Here is a 20,816-nt window from a genome sequence, read left to right as displayed (position 1 = left end):
GGATAAGGCAATTATCAACAGATTGTCCATTTCATAGTCTCATCAGATCAGTTAATATCAATCAGATCAACCAAGCCTCAGAAGGAGAGAGCTGGTTACCATGTAAAAACAGTCTGCCTAAGGGCCATCCCTGGTGTCCAATTTACCACTTTTCCCCATTTTTACTCCTGTTTAGCCTTGGAAACATTGCAAGTGATTTCCATCTGATTTAGGAAAGTAATGGAGCAAAGAGACTATCTGTAAACATAAAGAATACAATGGGAAACATTATGTGTGTATATAAAGAAAGAGAAATAAAACCAGGCGAAAAAACTTTACAGCTTGTCTCAAAAGAATTATAAAATTAGTGGATGAAGGGTATGTTGTTACATTTTTATATTTGCATTTTGCCAATGGAAGGCCTCATAATATTTTTACTGTACTTGTAGATTTGGCTCTTCTGCCTGTCACATGGATTGAAAGCTGAGTCTCCAGAACTGGGGGCTGCTGGGAGGTGAGCCGATTCAAGGGATGGGAGAAAGTCTGAAGTGGTGATGGGCCAGCCTCCTTCAGCATCTTTGCCTGGTGCAGAGCTGAGCAGGTGCATGGCATCAGGTCTGATGATGCTGTTCATGGCAAAGCTTTAATCAGACTCTCTTAAAGATGCTTTTCTTTGGAACACAGTCTCACTCTCTATTCTACTCATTTGCACACCATCTCAAGAAACAAAACAAACCCAAAACAAAGCAAAAGTTAATTAAGATAGGGCTTTATGATTCCAAGCTTGATGCTTATTCTTTATTGCTCTGATTTGCCATTCTAATTCTTTTGAATGATTTATTTCTCAATGTGTGGTTTATATTTGAAGAAATTTTGTTTCTGCATTGCAAAGTCTGTTAATCTCTTTATTTGGTTTGCTATGGACTGGGTTGTTTACCCCCAGTTTTCATACGTTGAAGCCCTAACCCCCAATGGGACTATTTTTTGGAGATAGGGCTTCTAGGAGGTAACTAAGGTTAAATGAGGTAATAAATGCAGGGCCCTAATCTTATCAAATTGGAGCTCTATAAGAAGGGGAAGAGATCTCTCTCTCTCTCTCTCTCTCTCTCTCTCTCTCTCCCCCCCCCTCCCTGTCCTCTCTTTTGCATATGAGGACACAGTAAGAAGGTAGCTGTCTTTAAGCTAAAAAGAGAGCTGTCATCTCAATCTTGGACTTTCAACCTCCAGAACTGTGAGAAAATAAATTTCTGTTATTTAAGCCATCCAGTCTATGGTACTTTGTTGTGGCAACCAAAGCTGACTGACACACAGTTAAATTGCTTAGGCTTATTTGTTCTTAATCAATTAACAAGAATCAACTTGGTTATTCAACTATGAAGCTCCTTCTGTTTCTCAAATAAGCTGCTTATACCTTCAGAAAACAAGAGGGTAGTTTTTAGTTGATTCTGTAGCTTTGTACCCTAAGGGGTTGTATAGCTTGACAATGTTTGCCCAGTGATGAATATCAAGGTAGGCCTAGTGCCTGAACCTTCTGAATCTTATTCTAGTGTGCTTCACTCTATACCACAAACTCAGACATCATCAAATCCAGAGCCTGGTCTAAAGTGCCAAAATAATCCATCTAACTTATGATGCAAAATCCAGAAAACATGCAGAAAGGATTGATAATTTTTTAACATGTTAGAAAAAAGGGGAAAAAATGATTTATACACACCAAAAAAAGCAAAACACAATTCTACCATAGGCAAAGTCATAAAACAAATGGCAGACCAGAAAAAAGCACTGAGCGACTCATCATAGATCAATAACTTGATAGGAAAATGGTTAAATCAAATAAGAAGACAGTTCATAGTTAAAGAAATGTAAAAGTCTTTTACATATATGAAAATATTTACAAATATGAAAATATTTTCTCAAAATAAGAGAAATGTAAATATAAATGTCACTGAGATGTTATTTTTCACCTATCAGATTGGCAAAAATCCAAAAATTTAACATTATATTCTATTGCAATGCTATGTAGAAACAGACAATCTCATTCATGGTGGGAAGGCAAATGAGCCACAAGCCTTTTGGAGAGCAAGTGAAAAATATCTAAAATGACATGTGTATGTCCTTTTTTGATCCAGATTTTCATATCTGAGAATGGATCCTATAACTTGCAGAAGTGCAAAATGACATTTGTCCAAAGTTATTCATTTCAGCATTATTTATAAGAATAAACAAATGGAAAAAACCTTAAAGGTCCATCAATGGGAGACTGCTTGAATGAATTGTGATGTAATCATACAATAGAATACACTGAAAGTAGAGAAGAATGAGCGTCCTCTCCATGTAGTGATATGGAAAGATCTCCAGGGTATACAATTAGCTGAAAAAAAAAAAAACAAACAAAGAATGAATATTATGCTAACTTTAAAATATGAAATACTTCTATAGAGCTAAATGAAAACTAGAAGATTTATAAGCTTGTCAATGGCCTATTGGGATGGGTGGAGATGGGACCAGAGAAGGATAAGTAAGGCAGTGAGACATTTGATTCTATGTATTTTCTTAAGACAATTTTTGTTTTTTGAACCATGTGAATTCATTACCTACCCATAATTAAATTTAAAAATAAATAAAACAATAAAAAGAGAGAGAGAGAGAGAGAGATTGAGAGAGAGAGGGGGAAAAATCTATGAGGAGAATTGCAAATTCCTCTCTGTAACCTGCAACATTTTGTTCTATTTCCTGATGTGAAGGAATTCTTTATAATGGGTACTTTCAGTACTTTCTGAGTAATAACTTTATTTGGCAGTTAAAAAAATACATAGAATGGTTAGTCACCACAATGATATGATGACATGATATTATACATGGAAAATCCGATAGACTCCACCAAAAGTCTGCTAGAACTGATACATGAATTCAGCAAAGTTGCAGGATACAAAATCAATGTACAGAAATCAATTGCATTCTTATACACTAACAATGAAGCAACAGAAAGACAAATAAAGAAACGGATCCCATTCACAATTGCACCAAGAAGCATAAAATACCTAGGAATAAATCTAACCAAAGATGTAAAGGATCTGTATGCTGAAAATTATAGAAAGCTTATGAAGGAAATTGAAGAAGATTTAAAGAAATGGAAAGACATTCCCTGCTCATGGATTGGAAAAATAAATATTGTCAAAATGTCAATACTACCCAAAGCTATCTACACATTCAATGCAATCCCAATCAAAATTGCACCAGCATTCTTCTCGAAACTAGAACAAGCAATCCTAAAATTCATATGGAACCACAAAAGGCCCCGAATAGCCAAAGGAATTTTGAAGAAGACCAAAGCAGGAGGCATCACAATCCCAGACTTTAGCCTCTACTACAAAGCTGTCATCATCAAGACAGCATGGTATTGGCACCAAAACAGACACATAGACCAATGGAATAGAATAGAAACCCCAGAACTAGACCCACAAACGTATGGCCAACTCATCTTTGACAAAGCAGGAAAGAACATCCAATGGAAAAAAGACAGCCTCTTTAACAAATGGTGCTGGGAGAATTGGACAGCAACATGCAGAAGGTTGAAACTAGACCACTTTCTCACACCATTCACAAAAATAAACTCAAAATGGATAAAGGACCTAAATGTGAGACAAGAAACCATCAAAACCTTAGAGGAGAAAGCAGGAAAAGACCTCTCTGACCTCAGCCGTAGCAATCTCTTACTCGACACATCCCCAAAGGCAAGGGAATTAAAAGCAAAAGTGAATTACTGGGACCTTATGAAGATAAAAAGCTTCTGCACAGCCAAGGAAACAACCAACAAAACTAAAAGGCAACCAACGGAATGGGAAAAGATATTCGCAAATGACATATCGGACAAAGGGCAAAGGGCTAGTATCCATAATCTATAAAGAGCTCACCAAACTCCACACCCGAAAAACAAATAACCCAGTGAAGAAATGGGCAGAAAACATGAATAGACACTTCTCTAAAGAAGACATCCGGATGGCCAACAGGCACATGAAAAGATGTTCAGCGTCGCTCCTTATCAGGGAAATACAAATCAAAACCACACTCAGGTATCACCTCACGCCAGTCAGAGTGGCCAAAATGAACAAATCAGGAGACTATAGATGCTGGAGAGGATGTGGAGAAACGGGAACCCTCTTGCACTGTTGGTGGGAATGCAAACTGGTGCAGCCGCTCTGGAAAGCAGTGTGGAGGTTCCTCAGAAAATTAAAAATAGACCTACCCTATGACCCAGCAATAGCACTGCTAGGAATTTATCCAAGGGATACAGGAGTACTGATGCCTAGGGCCACTTGTACCCCAATGTTCATAGCAGCACTCTCAACAATAGCCAAATTATGGAAAGAGCCTAAATGTCCATCAACTGATGAATGGATAAAGAAATTGTGGTTTATATACACAATGGAATATTACGTGGCAATGAGAAAAAATGAAATATGGCCTTTTGTAGCAACGTGGATGGAACTGGAGAGTGTGATGATAAGTGAAATAAGCCATACAGAGAAAGACAGATACCATATGGTTTCACTCTTATGTGGATCCTGAGAAACTTACCAGGAACCCATGGGGGAGGGGAAGGAAAAAAAAAAAAAAGAGGTTAGAGTGGGAGACAGCCAAAGCATAAGAGACTGTTAAAAACCGAGAACTGAGGGTTGATGGAGGGTGGGAGGGAGGGGAGGGTGGGTGATGGGTATTGAGGAGGGCACCTTTTGGGATGAGCACTGGGTGTTGTATGGAAACCAATTTGTCAATAAATTTCATAAAAAATAAAAAAAAATAAAAAAAATACATAGAATGGTTAGTCACCACAAGTTATTAAAGTATAATATTAAAAAAAAAACTTTAGCAAAGCGACAGGGAAATACAATCTCAGTATAATCTTGCCACAGTTTAAAATATTTTCAATTACTGACTGTGGCAAGGTCACTGGAAATAACTCAGGCCTTAGAGACAAGTCACATTTAGGTTCAAATATCATTTCTGCAACTAACAAGCTCTGTGTTGTTGGAAGAATACCTTCACTTCTAAAACTTCACTTACTTCTCTTAAGGTTGTCATAGTAACATTCTTAGTTGTAGTAGTGAGAATCCAGTGGGATCATTCAGTTTAAAGATCTAGCATTGGTGGATGTGTCATAGATGGTAGGTATTATTAGATGATTTCTGTCTTGTCATTGTGGAAACTCCACAAAGCCAGTAGGTATTTGCAAAATAAAGATAGTCTAGAGAGGTCAGTAACATCTCACCTATCTGGGATTTCACTACCTTTAATCTCACTCACCATCAGAACACAGAACACAGAAACAGAAAGAAGCAAACAATGGCTCTCAGTAGCAACACAGATTCCACAAACATCTATATGTACATTTGAGCATTTACCTTTTAGAAGAGTCCCTTTGAAGGTCCCCTGTAGAGCCAATTTGGCTTGGATTTCATGGCAGTGGTAAGAATAGAAATAGACAAGGGACTGTCATAGTTGAATATGCTGCCCAGTGAAAGTGACAGATCATGGCCTGAGATAAGAGCTGTATAAACCAAACCAAGCACAAGAATCTCAGAGCACAACAGTTGAGAGCTTTTAATCTGGGAACACATCTACATAACCCCAATAAGTTGTGAAGACCCTGTTTTCTCACATCAGGTCTGTAGCAGGTATTTGTACGATTGGTTTGAAAGGATTGGAAAGAATACTTTCATTAAAAATGGTTAACATAAGAATGAACGTGGATGCTTAAATACCTACTTGTGTAGATAACTCTCTTGAATTATTTGTTTCCTGCATTTTTTTTTTTTTACAAATAGCTAAAATTTCACTTCTTTCAGTACCTAAAGGCTCATTAGAAATAGAAACTCTGGGACATCTGGGTGTCTCAGTTGGTTAAGCATCCGACTTTGGCTCAGGTCATGATCTCACAGTCCATGAGTTTGAGCCTTTCATCAGCTCTGTGCTGACAGCTTAGAGCCTGGAGCCTGGTTCAGATTCTGTGTCTTTCTCTCTCTCTGCCCTTCCCCCTCTTGCACTCTGTCTCTCTCCCTCTCTCAAAAATAAATAAATATTAAAAAAAATTTAAAAAAAGAAATAGAAACTCTGATGGAAAAGTCTGGGCTGAGATGAATAACAACATTTAAATATAACTTGAAACAAGAAAGCTGTACAATAAATGGGATATTGTTCTTATGCGCTCATGGAAACCCCAGTAAACAAACAGAACCAACTTACCTGTCCTGCCTTTGATTTAAGGCTTATGCATGCATAGAGTGTAGCCTGTAATATTTTCCACCAGGCTCTCTACTGGAGTTATTCCTACTTGTTTAGATTTGGGGAAATCCAAGAGCTGAACAATAACTTTTGCAAGTTGCAAATTGCTTTAAGGGGAAACACTTCAGCTGTTGTGTGTGTAGCTTGGAAAATGATACCCTCTTTTAGAGCCATGTAACAGAGATCTTAATTCCTTTTGAGCTTTTGTTTATAGAGACACAAGCATGATGGGGAGGTGTGCCCCCAAAACTTTGCTGACACCCACTTGGCATAACTACAACTCTCCTCAGCAACAGAACCACAAGAAATCCTGCCACATTTTCCAAACAAGTAGCAATCAAACTGCCAGTGGGCCCTCTGCATCACATATTTTGTGGATGACATATGTGGCTATGTTCTTTGGGTCAACATTCCTCCTTTATTATGTGGAGTCCCCCAGTCACTCTGCAGTCATGCCAACTGCTGTGGCTACTAACCAGAGAAATTAATAGGACCATATCTAAAGTGTGTGTTGATAACGGAAAGTGGCAAGTCACTTTTATTATTTTATCATCATCATATGCACAAAATAATAACAAAGAATCAATTTATGCTTGTTAATTGAATTATACTTCAGAAATAGAGTACTGATCATATTGTCTGGGTTCCTTGGATCAATAGTAGGAGTTGTGTGTGTGTGTGTGTGTGTGTGTGTGTATGGAGGGTTTATAGGGGGTGGGCAGGGGAGATGCACCAGAATTATCTGAGACTTATTCCAAATCTTATTGTGCATCTTTATGCCTGTTCTCTTCCTCCCCAATTTGTTTGAATACGTGTTTGAAAGGATGTTTTGTGAAATTAGGGGAAAAATAGCTTCCCACATGATTCTGATATAATAATAATAATAATAATAATAATGGAGCACAGTGTCAATATCATAGCCAATGAAGTTTACCTGAGGCATGATTATTGCTAATAATAATAAATAGGTATAATAATAATACATATCATATAATAGCAAATATTTATTGAATTCATTCTATGTGCTGGACATTCTCCTAAACTCTATCTTTTCCCATGATTGAGACTTTTTCTCTGTGATTAACACACTGAGTTGCTATTACAGTTTGAAAATTAACCATGTGAGGTCATCCACATTCTTTTCCTTATCCCCCTTTTTTAATATTTTCATGAGAAAAAGGTGTGCTAAAAGAACACTTTCGTGTGTGCTGTAAGTGGCTTTAGATAGGTAAACAACCTGAATCTTATTTGTAGCACATGGGGATAATAAAAGATTCTTTGTACTGATACATAATAATAGTTATTTTAGTGAGATGATTAATTAGATTCAGAGTGTGGTTAAGAAAGCGGGAAATTTAAGACTCCCACCAGAAATCAAATTTTTATATGCCAAGAGGTTTTAGCTATACCTAATCTAAATTGAATACCATGAAGTACAAAGAAATGTAAAATACGTCTTTTCTTCTATAGGTTTACAGGGATAAACTACGTGAAACAATCAGTCAAAAGTACACGTTTGTATACTAATGTAGTGCAAAATTTCTGGGTCAAAGATTCAAGAATAGAGTATTGTAGAACAATAGGAGCCCAAAGTGTTAAAGACAGCAGAAAGTGACATGCACTAGATCCATGAAAGAGGTTTGATTGAGTCAGATCTAGAGGGCAGCCAGGTAAAGAGGAAAGGATACATTTTCAGGAACAGCTCTCGTGGAGGTAGCAGGGTGAACTAGTAGTCCTAAGTGATCCTTATGCTACAACTCCAAGAGTGAACCCTTTATACAAAAATAGAGAAAATAAATTCATAGCTACATTATGCAGTGAATATCTTTGTGCAAGTTTACAGTGTCAGTCAAGTATATGCTTCTGTAGAATGTGTGTCTCCAGAGAATTACCTGAGGGGAAGGATGAGTGTTCTGTATTATAATTCCTGTATCCTTATAACATCCAACATCATTCCTGGTACATTGTGAAGAACTCAGTTCACATTTACAGGTGGATTGGACACATAAAGAACTTTGATAGGTTTGGCAGGTGAGATAAGGTGATAGACCAAAAACTCCAGGCTTTGCTGGTACTGGCCAGAGGCAGAACTATGGGTCAAAGCATAGGAGGAACAGAGCTGTGGGGAAGGAAGTGGGGATCATCACAGAAAATCAGTGCTGCTAACCCATCTTCCCAAAGCATGGCCCCACCATGGTTGCATTACCATGAACTACCCACCTTAAAATGTGGGAAGTCTACATGTTTCCCACCCACCCTCCCCCAACCCCAAATGTCTCTCCTTAAAAGTAGACAAAAGTTGAGGCTGGGATGTTGTGATTAATGCCAATCTGTCTAGAGTGTACCTCCATCAACCCACGGTCTTCCCATTTTTCTTAGATGCTGAGAAAATGCTTTTCACAGCTATGATGACACAGCCAGAAATATCACCTTTTGAAGACATCATAACTGTGAGATATGACACTCTTTCGGCCGTTAGAAGGTTATTTGCTGTAGCCATTAAATACAGCCCTGTCACTCCCACTCACCTGAGCCATATTTCCTCCCTCAATAGATTATCCATAAATATAGGCTCAGGTACAAATAGAAATAATGAACATTCACAGCTAAAGAAGACATGCACAGTCAAATCCTGACAAAGGGTAAGGTTTTCCCCTAGGAAGGCAGCAATCCTTCCCTACAGCAGGCTCAGCAGAGCCCAGAGGCCAGGTCTCTTGGAGGGCTCTCTGAGGTTCAGGTCAATGTGACTTCTCCAATATCCCAGTAATGCAAAGCCTGACCTCCTAAATGCCAAAGATGCACCTGACTGCTGACTTGGTGGCCCAACCTACTTTCTTAACATTTGGCAATTAGAATGAGTTATTATTAGTAGCTTGTGTAGTTTGTCTAGTACTTAACTCGATTTAATATTAATATAGGTAACAATGCATTGCACTTGTATAGATTCCACAATTTCCAAAGTACATCATAGGCAGGTAGCATATCCATTTAATCAAATACATATATTAATATATTTAATCTTAGTATATAATATAATGTTTATAATCTGACATTAATATTAATATATGTAATCTAATATTATATCTTAATATATGTAATATTAATATATGTAATCTAAAATATGTATATATTTGTTTTTGCTATTGTTTTTCTAATCCAGATGCTTTATTATCTTATATGTAATTAGCACTTTACTAGGAACCTGGTAAAATACAGAAAAGATGTAGAAAATACGTAACAATTTTGCATCAAATTAGTGTCAAAACTTTTACCCTATGCAAGAGAGAACAATATTGTATAATTAAATGTGAAATTGCATAGCAGAGGTGACTAATTTGGAGGCGTTAGAGAGAAGGATGACCAACAGTCCCCTAGGGTTGGTAGGATTTTAGCTTGGCTCAGAATAGGAGGCCTGCAAAATGCCTTTATCTGGATTTTGAAATATAGGATCCCTGCAGAGAATTCAGCTGGTCATCCCAAGGAATGAGTAGAAAATTGATAAGGTAGGAATATTCTCAACATATATGGGAGTTTGTGCTGCAAGAAAGTATAACATCTGAATTGCTCATGAGATTTTCCACATTCAAGGAAATAACCCTGAAGAATTAGGCCTTAGAAATAATTTGTAGGGGCGCTTGGCTAGTTCAGTTGGGAGAGCATGTGACTCACAGTTACGAGTTTGAGCCCCACATCAGGTATAGAGATTACTTAAATAAATAACACTTAAAAAAATAAAGAATTTGTATATTTGTGTCAGAGTGATTTAAATGTAATAGATTTGTGATGTAGTGATTCTCAAGAATAATCTGCAAATCCAGAAAGTTTCCTTGTTTACAAGGGCTTGTGTCCCACATCCTGAAATATATACTTGCCCACGTAAGGTAAAACACAAGGGAAAAGCCTTGAGTGACCCAAGACTTAGTGTCACTTCATGGCTCAAGATAGATCTGCCTGCTACAAAGAAAAAAAATATTAGCCTATCTATGAGTTGTGTTTTTGTCTGCATGCCTGTTCACAAAGTTGATGTTTAGCCAAGAGGACACATCTCATATGGAGGCTCTTAGTCAATAAAAGAAAATTGTCTTTCACAAATGTGTTAATTTTGCAAGTTCATACCTTTCATTGGTCAAATATTTTCATGTAGCAAATAGCTCTGTTTGTAGAACAAAATGTTATTAAATTCCTTTTAACACTAGAAGTACATGAAACCACATATGTAGGCTAAATATTTTATACACTTCATTAGCTTCCAGATTTTTAGTGTATTATCTATTGAAACTATAATATATGACTATCAATATGCTTGTGAGTGTCTCTCTCTCTCTCACAAAAGAGAGAGAGAGAGAGATAGATTTGTTTATATACATATACAAGCAAGCAATTTTATCTTGAGATCTGGCCATTAGCATGTCAGTATTGGAAAAGAAATACATACAGCAGTGTGTGAAGAGATTTGGTCTTGCTCAATTCAGACCGTCAAAAGTCTATTCACCACACAGTGGACAAGAAGATCCTTTTGAAAGGTAAAGCAGTTCTTGTCAATTCCCTGCTCAGAGCCTTCCAGTGAATTCCCACCATAGCTAAAGTAAGATGCAAAGTCCTCACCACAGCCTTGAGGACCCTTCCTGATTGGGCCTTTCTCCTCTTATTTAATTTCTATCATTTTTGTTCATCCCACCTACCTTGTCCTTTCACTATTCTTTAAGGATGACTAGCACATGTCTGGCTCAGAGATTTCCCCTTGATGCTCTTTCTGCCTGGAGCATGCTTCCCTCAGACCCTCACATGGCTTGCTCCCTCATGTTATTCAGGTCTTTCCTTAATGGCCACCTCTTTAGGGAGGCCTTTCCTGATCACCCCACCTGAGATTGCGCCCTTATCCCTCTCTGGCCCACTGTCTTGCTTTATTTTGCTTCATAAGAGCACAACTGACGTGTAACACATCTGTTTTGTTTTGTTTATTTTCCTCTGGCACATAGCAGAAATCCATTAAATGCTTGCTGAATGAATAAATAAAAATCATAGGATGGTATTAGTAATAGGCTTATTTATTTGCTTATTTAATTATTAACTGAATCGTGATTACCACTGTAGATCTATTATCCAACCTGATAACTAGAACATTATCAGAAACTGTCATCTGCCTACTGGCCCCTCCCTCCCTTACACACATTGTCCTCCCACCTGAGGTACTGGGTATCCTGAATTGTGTGTTATAATTTCCTTCCTTTGGAAATATAGTTTTACTATACATATGTGTGTATCTAAAATTGCATATTGTTTAGGATATATTGTTACATTTCATCTGAAACTGAGTATCATTTTAAAAAAGTATTCTTAAATGGGAAAAAAGTATCATTCTACATATAAGCTCTTGGACTTTCTTTTTCACTCAACTTTATATTGTTTAGGTTCATCAGTATGATTTTCTTTTGATTTAATATTTTATTTATATCTGATTTATATTATTTTGATAGATGTCTGTGGTTCATTCATTTTCACAGTTTTATAACAGTATTCCATTCTTTGAGTGTATCACAATTTATTTTCACATTGTCCTCTAATGAGTCTTTCTTGTACTATCTTCTTCCTCAACATTGAGGAGATTTGGAACAGTGCTTATGCAGTTTGTATAAGGCCACTGAAATAGTGAGGATCTGGGCTCAGACTCTCTATTAAGGGTCCTTTAGAATGCATAGAGACATTGGGTGTGATGAGATCTTGAGTGTGATGCCCTCTATTCAGTTGCAAACAGTGTGTTCTGCCATCTTTTGCCTGTTTTCCCCTGAGGCTGCCTCTGGCTCTTAAGAGCTGGGCTCGCATCTGCTTTCTCACTTGTAGGCTCAGTTCTAGTTAGGTTTCCAAAGTAAATATGGTAGAAGAAACTATACTAATGACTTAAGTTGATATTTTGAATGAAGTCTTCTCAGGACCCAGTGGAAGAGTTTTTGTTGCTAGATAGATGTAGAAGTTAGTGCCCCACTCCCTAGTTCCAGCAGTGCTATCTATTGCCAGCTTCCCTTTCTCCCATATTGGCCTGAATCCATAGTAATCGTTCTTTCTTTGAGTGCTACTGTCCTCCTGCCCAGGTTTCTTTCTTTCTTTTTTTTTTCTCTAGAAATAGTCCTCTTTTATAAAATGCAGCCCAATCTTGTAGCCTTGCCTTAACCTTCCGCATCTTGTTTCCAAAATGCAGGGAGACAAGACAATCTTCCCCCAATATGAATGATAAGACCTGACAGTATTTGTATTGATTACTATAGAGCCTTGTTTGCTTGGTCAAAACTCTAATGCAGATCATTCTTGGAATTATGACAGAAACCATTGTATTTACAGACACATAACTTTCATTTCAGCTGTACATCAGGAATTCATCTATATAGCTAGAACAGATTTGCTTAATTTGTGGGAAAAAAAAAGACTGAAAATAAAGGTGGGACCTGTGACCAAAGACCAAAGAAGCTATAAGGTGTTCATGGGTTTTGGCCCTATACAGTCACTTCTGGAAACATATGCTGGGAAGATAATTTTAAACATAGGAAAATTTTATGCACAAAGATGTTCACAGCAGCATTACATAGCTACCAAAAGAAAGGTAACAAAATGTCCATTAGGATAATAATTAAATTAGTTAAATTATAATAACTATTATTTAAATTAGAAGAATAGCATAAATCTTAAACCTTCTATGCTAACTGAAAAATATTAACATTATAATATTATAATGTTATATGAAAAATTAAAATCATATATAATCACAAGTGTACAAAACAATCCTTTACCCCCACCAACTATGCTAGGAAATAAGACTAGTGGAAATGCTCCAAAAAACTAAAAGTAGTAGAATGATAGCTGTCTTTTAGTTTTCTAGGTTTTCTGTATCTTCCTTAGAAATATGTATCACTTTTATAGGGAGAAAAAATAACCAAACTAAAACAAATCAAACACAACACCTTGTCAATTATGAACACAAATAAAAGATACACAGTAGAGAGTGAAAAAAAAAGTAGCCTGAAAGAGCTTTAAACTGTATCCTTCCCTGGATAGATCTCTCACCCTGTTGAGATCAGAGGAGGTAAACCCTTTCTAGCTGCCTGTGTAACATCTGCTTTAGACATCAAATTCCAGAGAAGAAATAGACCCAAGACATAAAATAATTTACTTGATGGTAAAAATAGGCTTTCAAATTAGACAAAATCAGAGGAATCAGTTAATGTATGTAAGTCTTTAGAACAATATCTGGTACATTGTAGATACTGGGGAAAAAGGTAAGCTATTATTATTATTGTCATTATTTAGTACATGACATTGAAAATGTTAATAAAACTTTAAACATTAAATTTTATATAAAAATAATTTTCAGGTAAACTAGAAATTCAAATGCTAAAAAAATGAATCAATTAGCAAACTAAAAGAAAATTCAAGATAAGTTTTTTCTCAGTGTAACACCAAATGGAGAGCCAATTGGAGATTAGAAGAAAAATTAGTCTAACCATTAGCAATGAAATTTTTTTGTATGTGGGAGTAGAAGTTAAGGGAAATAACAATCTGAGGTAAATATTTATAAAATAATCTGTTTTATTCAGTTACAGTTTTTAAGATATGCTTATTTTTATTTTTTCTCATTACAAAAGAGTTAAATTTATTATGAAAAAGCTCTTTCAAATCTATAAGAAAAGAAGCAGTTACTTCAATAAAGAAAATAGAGCAAAGGCCCCCATGAATTAGCAACATGGCTGAATAAGGTGCCCCTCATGTGCAGCCATCCCTCAACAGCAATAATTTGGCATCCATCCATGGACAAAAGTGTCTTCCTGGGAACTTTGGGATCCAGGAAGGAGATTGTGAAATTCCAGTGTAGTCCAAGACTAAGGAGAGCTGTTTTTAGAATGCAGGCTTGCAACCAGGCAGCTGATTCATTGACTGTGGTCTTGGCTACAGACACAGAAACAGCTCTGTATCCCTGAGGATTTAGTTACAGCCCTGTTTGGCTTTGAGTCTAAAGTAGATACACAAAATATAAAGAAAAAGGAATTAAAGCATGCTATCACAAAAATAAATCACAAAAGAAGACAATAAGAAAGGAAAAAATGACAAAGAAACTTAAAAAAGTCAGAAAACAATGAATGCAATAATAGTAAGTCCTTACCTATCAATAATTGCTTTAAATGTAAATGGACAAAATTCTCTAATCAAAAGACACAGTAGCTTAATGTATAAAAAAGCAAGATGTAACAATATGTTGTCTATAAGAGACTGACTGTAGCTTAAGGAAACATATAGGTTGAAAGTGAAGAGATAGGAAAAGATATTTCATGCAAATGGTAACCTAAAGACAGTAGGAGTGGTTATATGTATACCAGATAAAATAGACTTTTAGTCAAAATTAGTCACAAGAAATAAGGAAGGTCACTTTACAGTGATCAAGGGGCCAATTCATCTAAAGGATATAACAATTATATATGCACCCAACACTGGAGCAGGTAAACATTTAAAGCAAATATTAACAGAACTGAAGGGAAAAATAAACAGCAATAAAATAATAGTTGGGAACTTCAATACTTCATTTAAACATTGGATAGTTCACCAATACAGAAAATTCATAAAGAAACAGCAGACTTGAATAACACCATAAACCAAATGGACCTAACATATACAGAATATTCCATCCAATATCAGCAGAATACATGTTCTTTGTTTTTAATTTTTAATTTTTAATTTTTTATTTGAGAGAGAGAGAGAGAGCGAGGAATGCAGGGAAGGATGAAGTTTGAAGTTCTTTAAGGCTACTGTTTTTCACTCTCTATTGTGTATAATTTATTTGTGTTCATAATTTTACACATGCATGTAAATGCAGGAGGGGCAGAGGGGAGAAAGAGAGAGAGAGAGGTTATTTCAAGCAAGCTCCATGTTCAGTGTGGAGCCTGACTGGGATTGTGACCTGAGTCAAAATCAAGATTTGGCCACTCAACTGACTGAGCCGCCCAGGCACCCCCGGAATACGCATTCCTCTTAAGCACACACATGAAGGAGTCTTCAGGATAGATCATAAGTTTGGCCACAAAGCAAACCTTAACAAATTTAAGAAGACTGAAATAATATCTGATATATTTTATGACCATGATGGTGTAAAACTAGAAATCAATAGAATCAACTGAAAAATTCACAGTAGAGAAACATAGGTGGAAATTAAATTGGTCACTCCCAAACAACCAATGAGTCAAAGATGAAATCAAAAGGGAAATCAAAAAGTATCTTGAGAGAAATGAAAGTAAAACCACAATATACCAAAACTTAATGGGAGGCAACAAAAGCAATTTTACGGTGGAAGTTTATAGTGATAAATGCCTACATTAAGAAAAAAAAAAGCTTTCAATAAAAACTTAACTTTACACTTTAAGAAATTAGAAAAAGAAGAGCAAACTAAGTAAGCCCAAAGTTAGCAAAAGAATGGAAATTATAATAAAGTTTATAGCAGATATATGGGAAATTGAGACTAGAAAGACAACAACAAAAATCAATGAAAATAAGTTAGTTTTTTGAAAAGGTAAACAAAATAGAGACATCTTTAGCTAGACTAACAAAGAAAAAAAGAGAGAAGAATCAAATTAACAAAATTATAAATGAAAGAGGAGATATTATAACTGATACAATAGAAATACAAAGGATCTTAAGAGTCTACTATGAACAATCATATGCCAACAAATTGGATAACTTAGAATAAATGTATAATTTATTAGAAACATACAACCTACTAAGACTGAATCATAAAAAAATAGAAAATCTTAACAGACCACTGATGACCAAAGAATTTGAATCAGTAATCAAAAAATTCCCAACAAAGAAAAGCCCAGGACCAGATGGTTTCATCTGGTGAATTCTACCAAACATTTAAAGAGTTAATACCAATCCTTCTCAAACTACCCCCACCCCCAAGTAGAAGAGGGGGTACACTCCCAAATTCATTTTATGAGGCCAGTATTACCTTGATACCAAAGCCAGATAATGACACTACAAGAAAACTACAGACCAATACTCCTGATAAATATAGATGCAAAAATTCTCAACAAAATTTTATCAAACTGAATTAAAAAGCACATTAAAAGGATTATACACTATGATCAAGTGGGATTTGTCTCTGGGATGCAAGGATGATTCAACATATGCAAATCAATAAATGTGATACACCATAGTAATAGAATAAAGCATAAAAATCATCTGAACTTCTTAATAGATGCAGAGAAAGCATTTGACAATATTCAACACCTTTTCATAATAAAAGTTCTCAACAAATCAGATGTAGAAGAAACATACCTCAACATAATAAAGGCCATATGTGACAAGGCCCACAGCTAACATCATACTCAATAGTGAAAAGCCAAAAGCTTTTCCTCTAAAATTAGGAACAAGAAAAGGGTGTTCACTTTCACCACCCCTATTCAACACAGTACTGTAAGTCCTCGTCAGAACAATGAGAAAAGAAAAAGAAATAAAAGTCACTAAAATAGAAAGGAAGAATAAACTTGATTCTGTTTGCAGATGACATGATCATATATAGAGAAAACCATAAAGACTCTATCCAAAATTGTTAGAACTAGCAAACAAATTTAGTGAAGATGCAGGGCACAAAATTAACATGCAAAAATAAGTTGCATTTCTATACACTAACAACAAAATAACTGAAAGAGAAATAAAGAAGGTAATTCTGTTCACAATAGCATCAAAAATAATAAAATACCTAGGAATAAATTTAATTGAAGTGATAAAAGATTTGTACACTTATAACTATAACACATTGATGAAAGAGACTGAAGACACAATTAAACAGAAAGATATTCTGTGTTCATGAATAGGAAGAAATAATATTGTTAAAATATCCATAATACCCAAAGCCATCTGTAAAGTCAATTCAGTCTCTATCAAAATTTCAGAGTAATTTTTAAATAGAAATAGAAAAAAATAATCCATACAATTTTTTTGGAGCCTGAATAGCCAATGCAAATTTGAGAAAAAAAGAACAAAGCTGAAGGCATCATACTTCCTGATTTCAAACTATACTGCAAAGCTATAGTACTTAAAAGAGTATGGTACTGGCATTAAAACAGACACATATACCAATAAAATAGACAGTCCAGAAATAAATCCATGAATACATGGTCAACTATATTTGATAAGAGAGCCAAAATACTCAGTGGGAAAAGATAGTCTTTTCAATAAATGGTATTGGGAAACCTACATGCAAAAGAATGAAATCAGGCCCCTGTTTATACTAGTCACAAAATTGACTCAAAGTGGATTAAAGGCTTATATATGAGACCTAAAATTGTAAAACTCCTAGAAGAAAACTTAGGGGAAAAAAACCCTTGATGTTGGTCTTGGCACTAATTTTTTGGATATGACACCAAAAATACAAAGAACAAAAGCAAACATAAATGAGACTACATCAAACTAAAAAGCTTTTGCACAGGAAAAGAAACAAATAGAAAAAATAAAGACAAATTAAGAATGGGAGAAAATATTTGCAAACCATATATTAGATAATTAGTTAATATCTAAAATATATAAGGAGTTCATACAGTTCAAAAACAAAAATAATTCATTAAATAAAAACCTAAAAAAATAAAAAATAATAAATAATCCAGTTAAAAATGGGCCTTGGACCCAAACTGATCCTCAACATCATTAACCATCAGGGACATGCAAATGAAAAACGCAGTGAGATATCACATCACACCAAAAAGACAAGAAATAACAAGTGTTGGTGAGGATTATTTACAATAGCCAAGACATGGAAATTACCTAAGTGTCCATTGACTTATGAATGGTGAAAGAAAATGTGGAAACATTCATTGAGTTATGAATGGATAAAAGAAGTTTACATGTGTGTATATATATGCATATATAATGGAATTCTATTCAGCCATAAAAAGGAAGGTAATCCTGCAATTGTAAAAATATGGATTGACCTTCAGGGTATTATGGTAAGTGGAATAAGGCAGACAGAGAAAGTTTAAAAACTGTATGATATTACTTACATATGGGAATATAAAAAGAAAAAAAATAGCCCAAACTCATAGAAACAGAGTACAATGGAAGTTGCCAGGGGCTGGTGATGGGGGGATGTTGGTTGAAGGGTACAAACTTCCAGTTGTAAGGTAAGTTCTGGGTATATAATATTCAGCATGGTGACTACAGTTTACAATGTTATATACTTAAAGTTGTTAAGAGAGTAGATCTTAAATAATCTCACCACACATGCAAAAAATTGTAATTATTTGAAGAAATGGAGTTGTTAACTAATCGTATTGTGTCAATTGTTTCACAAATGTATATCAAATGATCATGTTATATACCTTAAACCTACGCAATGTTGCATGTCAATTATCTCTCAGTAAATTTGGTGAGGGGGAATGGAACATAAGATAAAACAATAAAACAAAGTGTGTGTGTGTGTGTGTGTGTGTGTGTGTGTGTTTACACATACATTTACATATGTTTTAATTTTATTAATAATTAGAGAAATATGAATTAAAACAATATGAAATACCAGGTATGTTTTTTTCCCCTCAAAGGATTGGCAAAAATAAAAACAAAGGTGATGCTAATATTTTCGAGATCAGAGTTTGTTAATTGTGTGGAGTTTAATAGATTACTCTTCTGGAAAATTTTTGTTATTGCTAAGAATTATGGAAACCACTATGGCCTACCTCATGCCTATGAGAAATGTATTATTTCTTTTATAAAAGGATACAGGGAACCAGAACGTGGATTCTAATGAGAAAATGGTGCACAGTTTTTTGTTGGGTAATATTTTTGTTTTATTTTATAAGAAAAATGATTCTTTGAAAATAGTTTATATTTTAGAATGTTCATATTCATAAATCACCATAGAATCTTTCAATTAAATATTACTAAATTGATACGTTCTAAAAGTTAAGCATCAACTAAAATGAAAATTAAATAATTAATAGAAACAGATTTTGGTACACTCTAGAATCAATCTCTCTTTCTCTCTCCCTCCCTTCCTCCAAAAGCTAATCAGGGTATTGCCCTTGATTAAAGAGAAACACACTGTCATAGCAATGTAAATTAGTAAAAGCTTGTGGCAGAATTTGGCAATATGTAAAGTACTTGAAATTATAAACATGGTTTAACCAAGAAGTCTCAATTTTAGAATTTATCCTGAAGAAATAATCAGACAAATGTTCAAAGATGTTTGTACAAGGATGTTCACTGAAGTGTTGTTAATAGTATTGAGAAATTGGAAATAAACAAAATATTCAACAGTGGAATTAGTTTAAAATTTGCACTATGTGAAGTAGAATATGCTATGTAAACTTTAAGTATTTGAATTTATAAATATATTCATTGAGTTTCCTGAAAAATAATATGCTTGTAATATATTAAGTGAGAAATCAGCTAAAATCTAGCATGCGTAGTATGATTCTTTTTGTGTAAAATGTATACATACACACGTACCAACATATCCAAGCAGACTCAACTGCTAGTAATGATATGTATCAAAAGGCTAACAATATTTACTTCTAAATGTGAAATTACAGATAACTTTTTCTCTTTGTCTTTTATTCTTCTACAACACATTCAACTTCAAACTTCAAAATAGTCTGACAGCTTCTCATCTGAACTACCACCCTCCTGTCACCTTTTGCACTTGGATCCCCCCAGAAAGTAGTGTTGAAAGAAATGGAGGGAAAGTAACTAGGTTTGGAAATGATTTAGGAAGCAGAAAGGCCAGAAAGAAGAAAAAGCAGTAAAGTGTGTGTTAGCAAACTGTGTGCAAATGGGGCTCAGTCGCATGGTGGTCTGTGTGAAGGAGCCTCAGAGCTGTCCCACAGAAGGACAGGAAACCCAGGCATCCATCCATCAAGTTACATCTCTCCTTGATAGAGGGTTGCCTCAGGGTGTCAAATTTCTGGTCACTGGTACTTTTAAGCAGCCCGGTGTATGAGTTGAACATACTTCCCTAGCTCCAGAGGGAAAATCCTCAGGCAGAGAAATGGAGCTGAATGTATTTCGTCCTAAGTAAAATAGCAACTCTTGGATTCTATTGACCTCTATTCTTATTTTATTTTTCTCCATTTTCTCTGACAAACCACACATTTTTCTTTACTTTAAAAAAATTTATCTCTGCTTGTCTCGCCCACTAACAGTGGACTGTAAGCTCTGTTAGGACAGAGCTGTGCCTGTGTTTTTGTTTTGTTTTTATTGCTATTTCCCCAGTGTCTGGACTATTACAGGCACATAACTGGTGCTTAATATTGAATAATGAATTAATGAATGGATGAATGAACAAGTCAAGGACTATTCAGCTTCCAGAGGAAGGACAGAACCAGGTAGAGAACATTTCTCCAATATCAGATTGCTTCTTTGGTATTTTCTGCTTTTGTAGGATCACTTTTGCTAACCTTCCATGACCTGGACAATTCTGCTAGTCCTACTGGTTGCTTCGGAGCTGACATTCTGAAATGCAGCCTTCTGCTTGCCCAAGTATGTAATGTCTGCCAGTGTTCACCTGGTTAATCAGATCCTCAGTT

The 20,816-nt window shown here is 35.3% G+C and overlaps 1 long non-coding RNA gene across 1 annotated transcript; it reads right to left on the bottom strand.

Moving 5' to 3' along the window:
* Nucleotides 1–360: 360 nt before the first annotated feature.
* On the bottom strand, nucleotides 361–2,257 carry LOC125149609 (uncharacterized). The gene is made up of 2 exons (XR_007145982.1): nucleotides 2,217–2,257; nucleotides 361–605 (listed from the first exon to the last, which is right to left on the bottom strand). It is a non-coding gene; the product is annotated as an uncharacterized LOC125149609 (long non-coding RNA).
* Nucleotides 2,258–20,816: the final 18,559 nt, after the last annotated feature.

Source organism: Prionailurus viverrinus, chromosome D3, assembly GCF_022837055.1.
Source record: "Prionailurus viverrinus isolate Anna chromosome D3, UM_Priviv_1.0, whole genome shotgun sequence".
Classification (NCBI taxonomy): Eukaryota; Metazoa; Chordata; class Mammalia; order Carnivora; family Felidae; genus Prionailurus; species Prionailurus viverrinus.
Note: the sequence above shows the minus strand (reverse complement) of the source record. Positions and strands in the feature narration are given on the sequence as shown.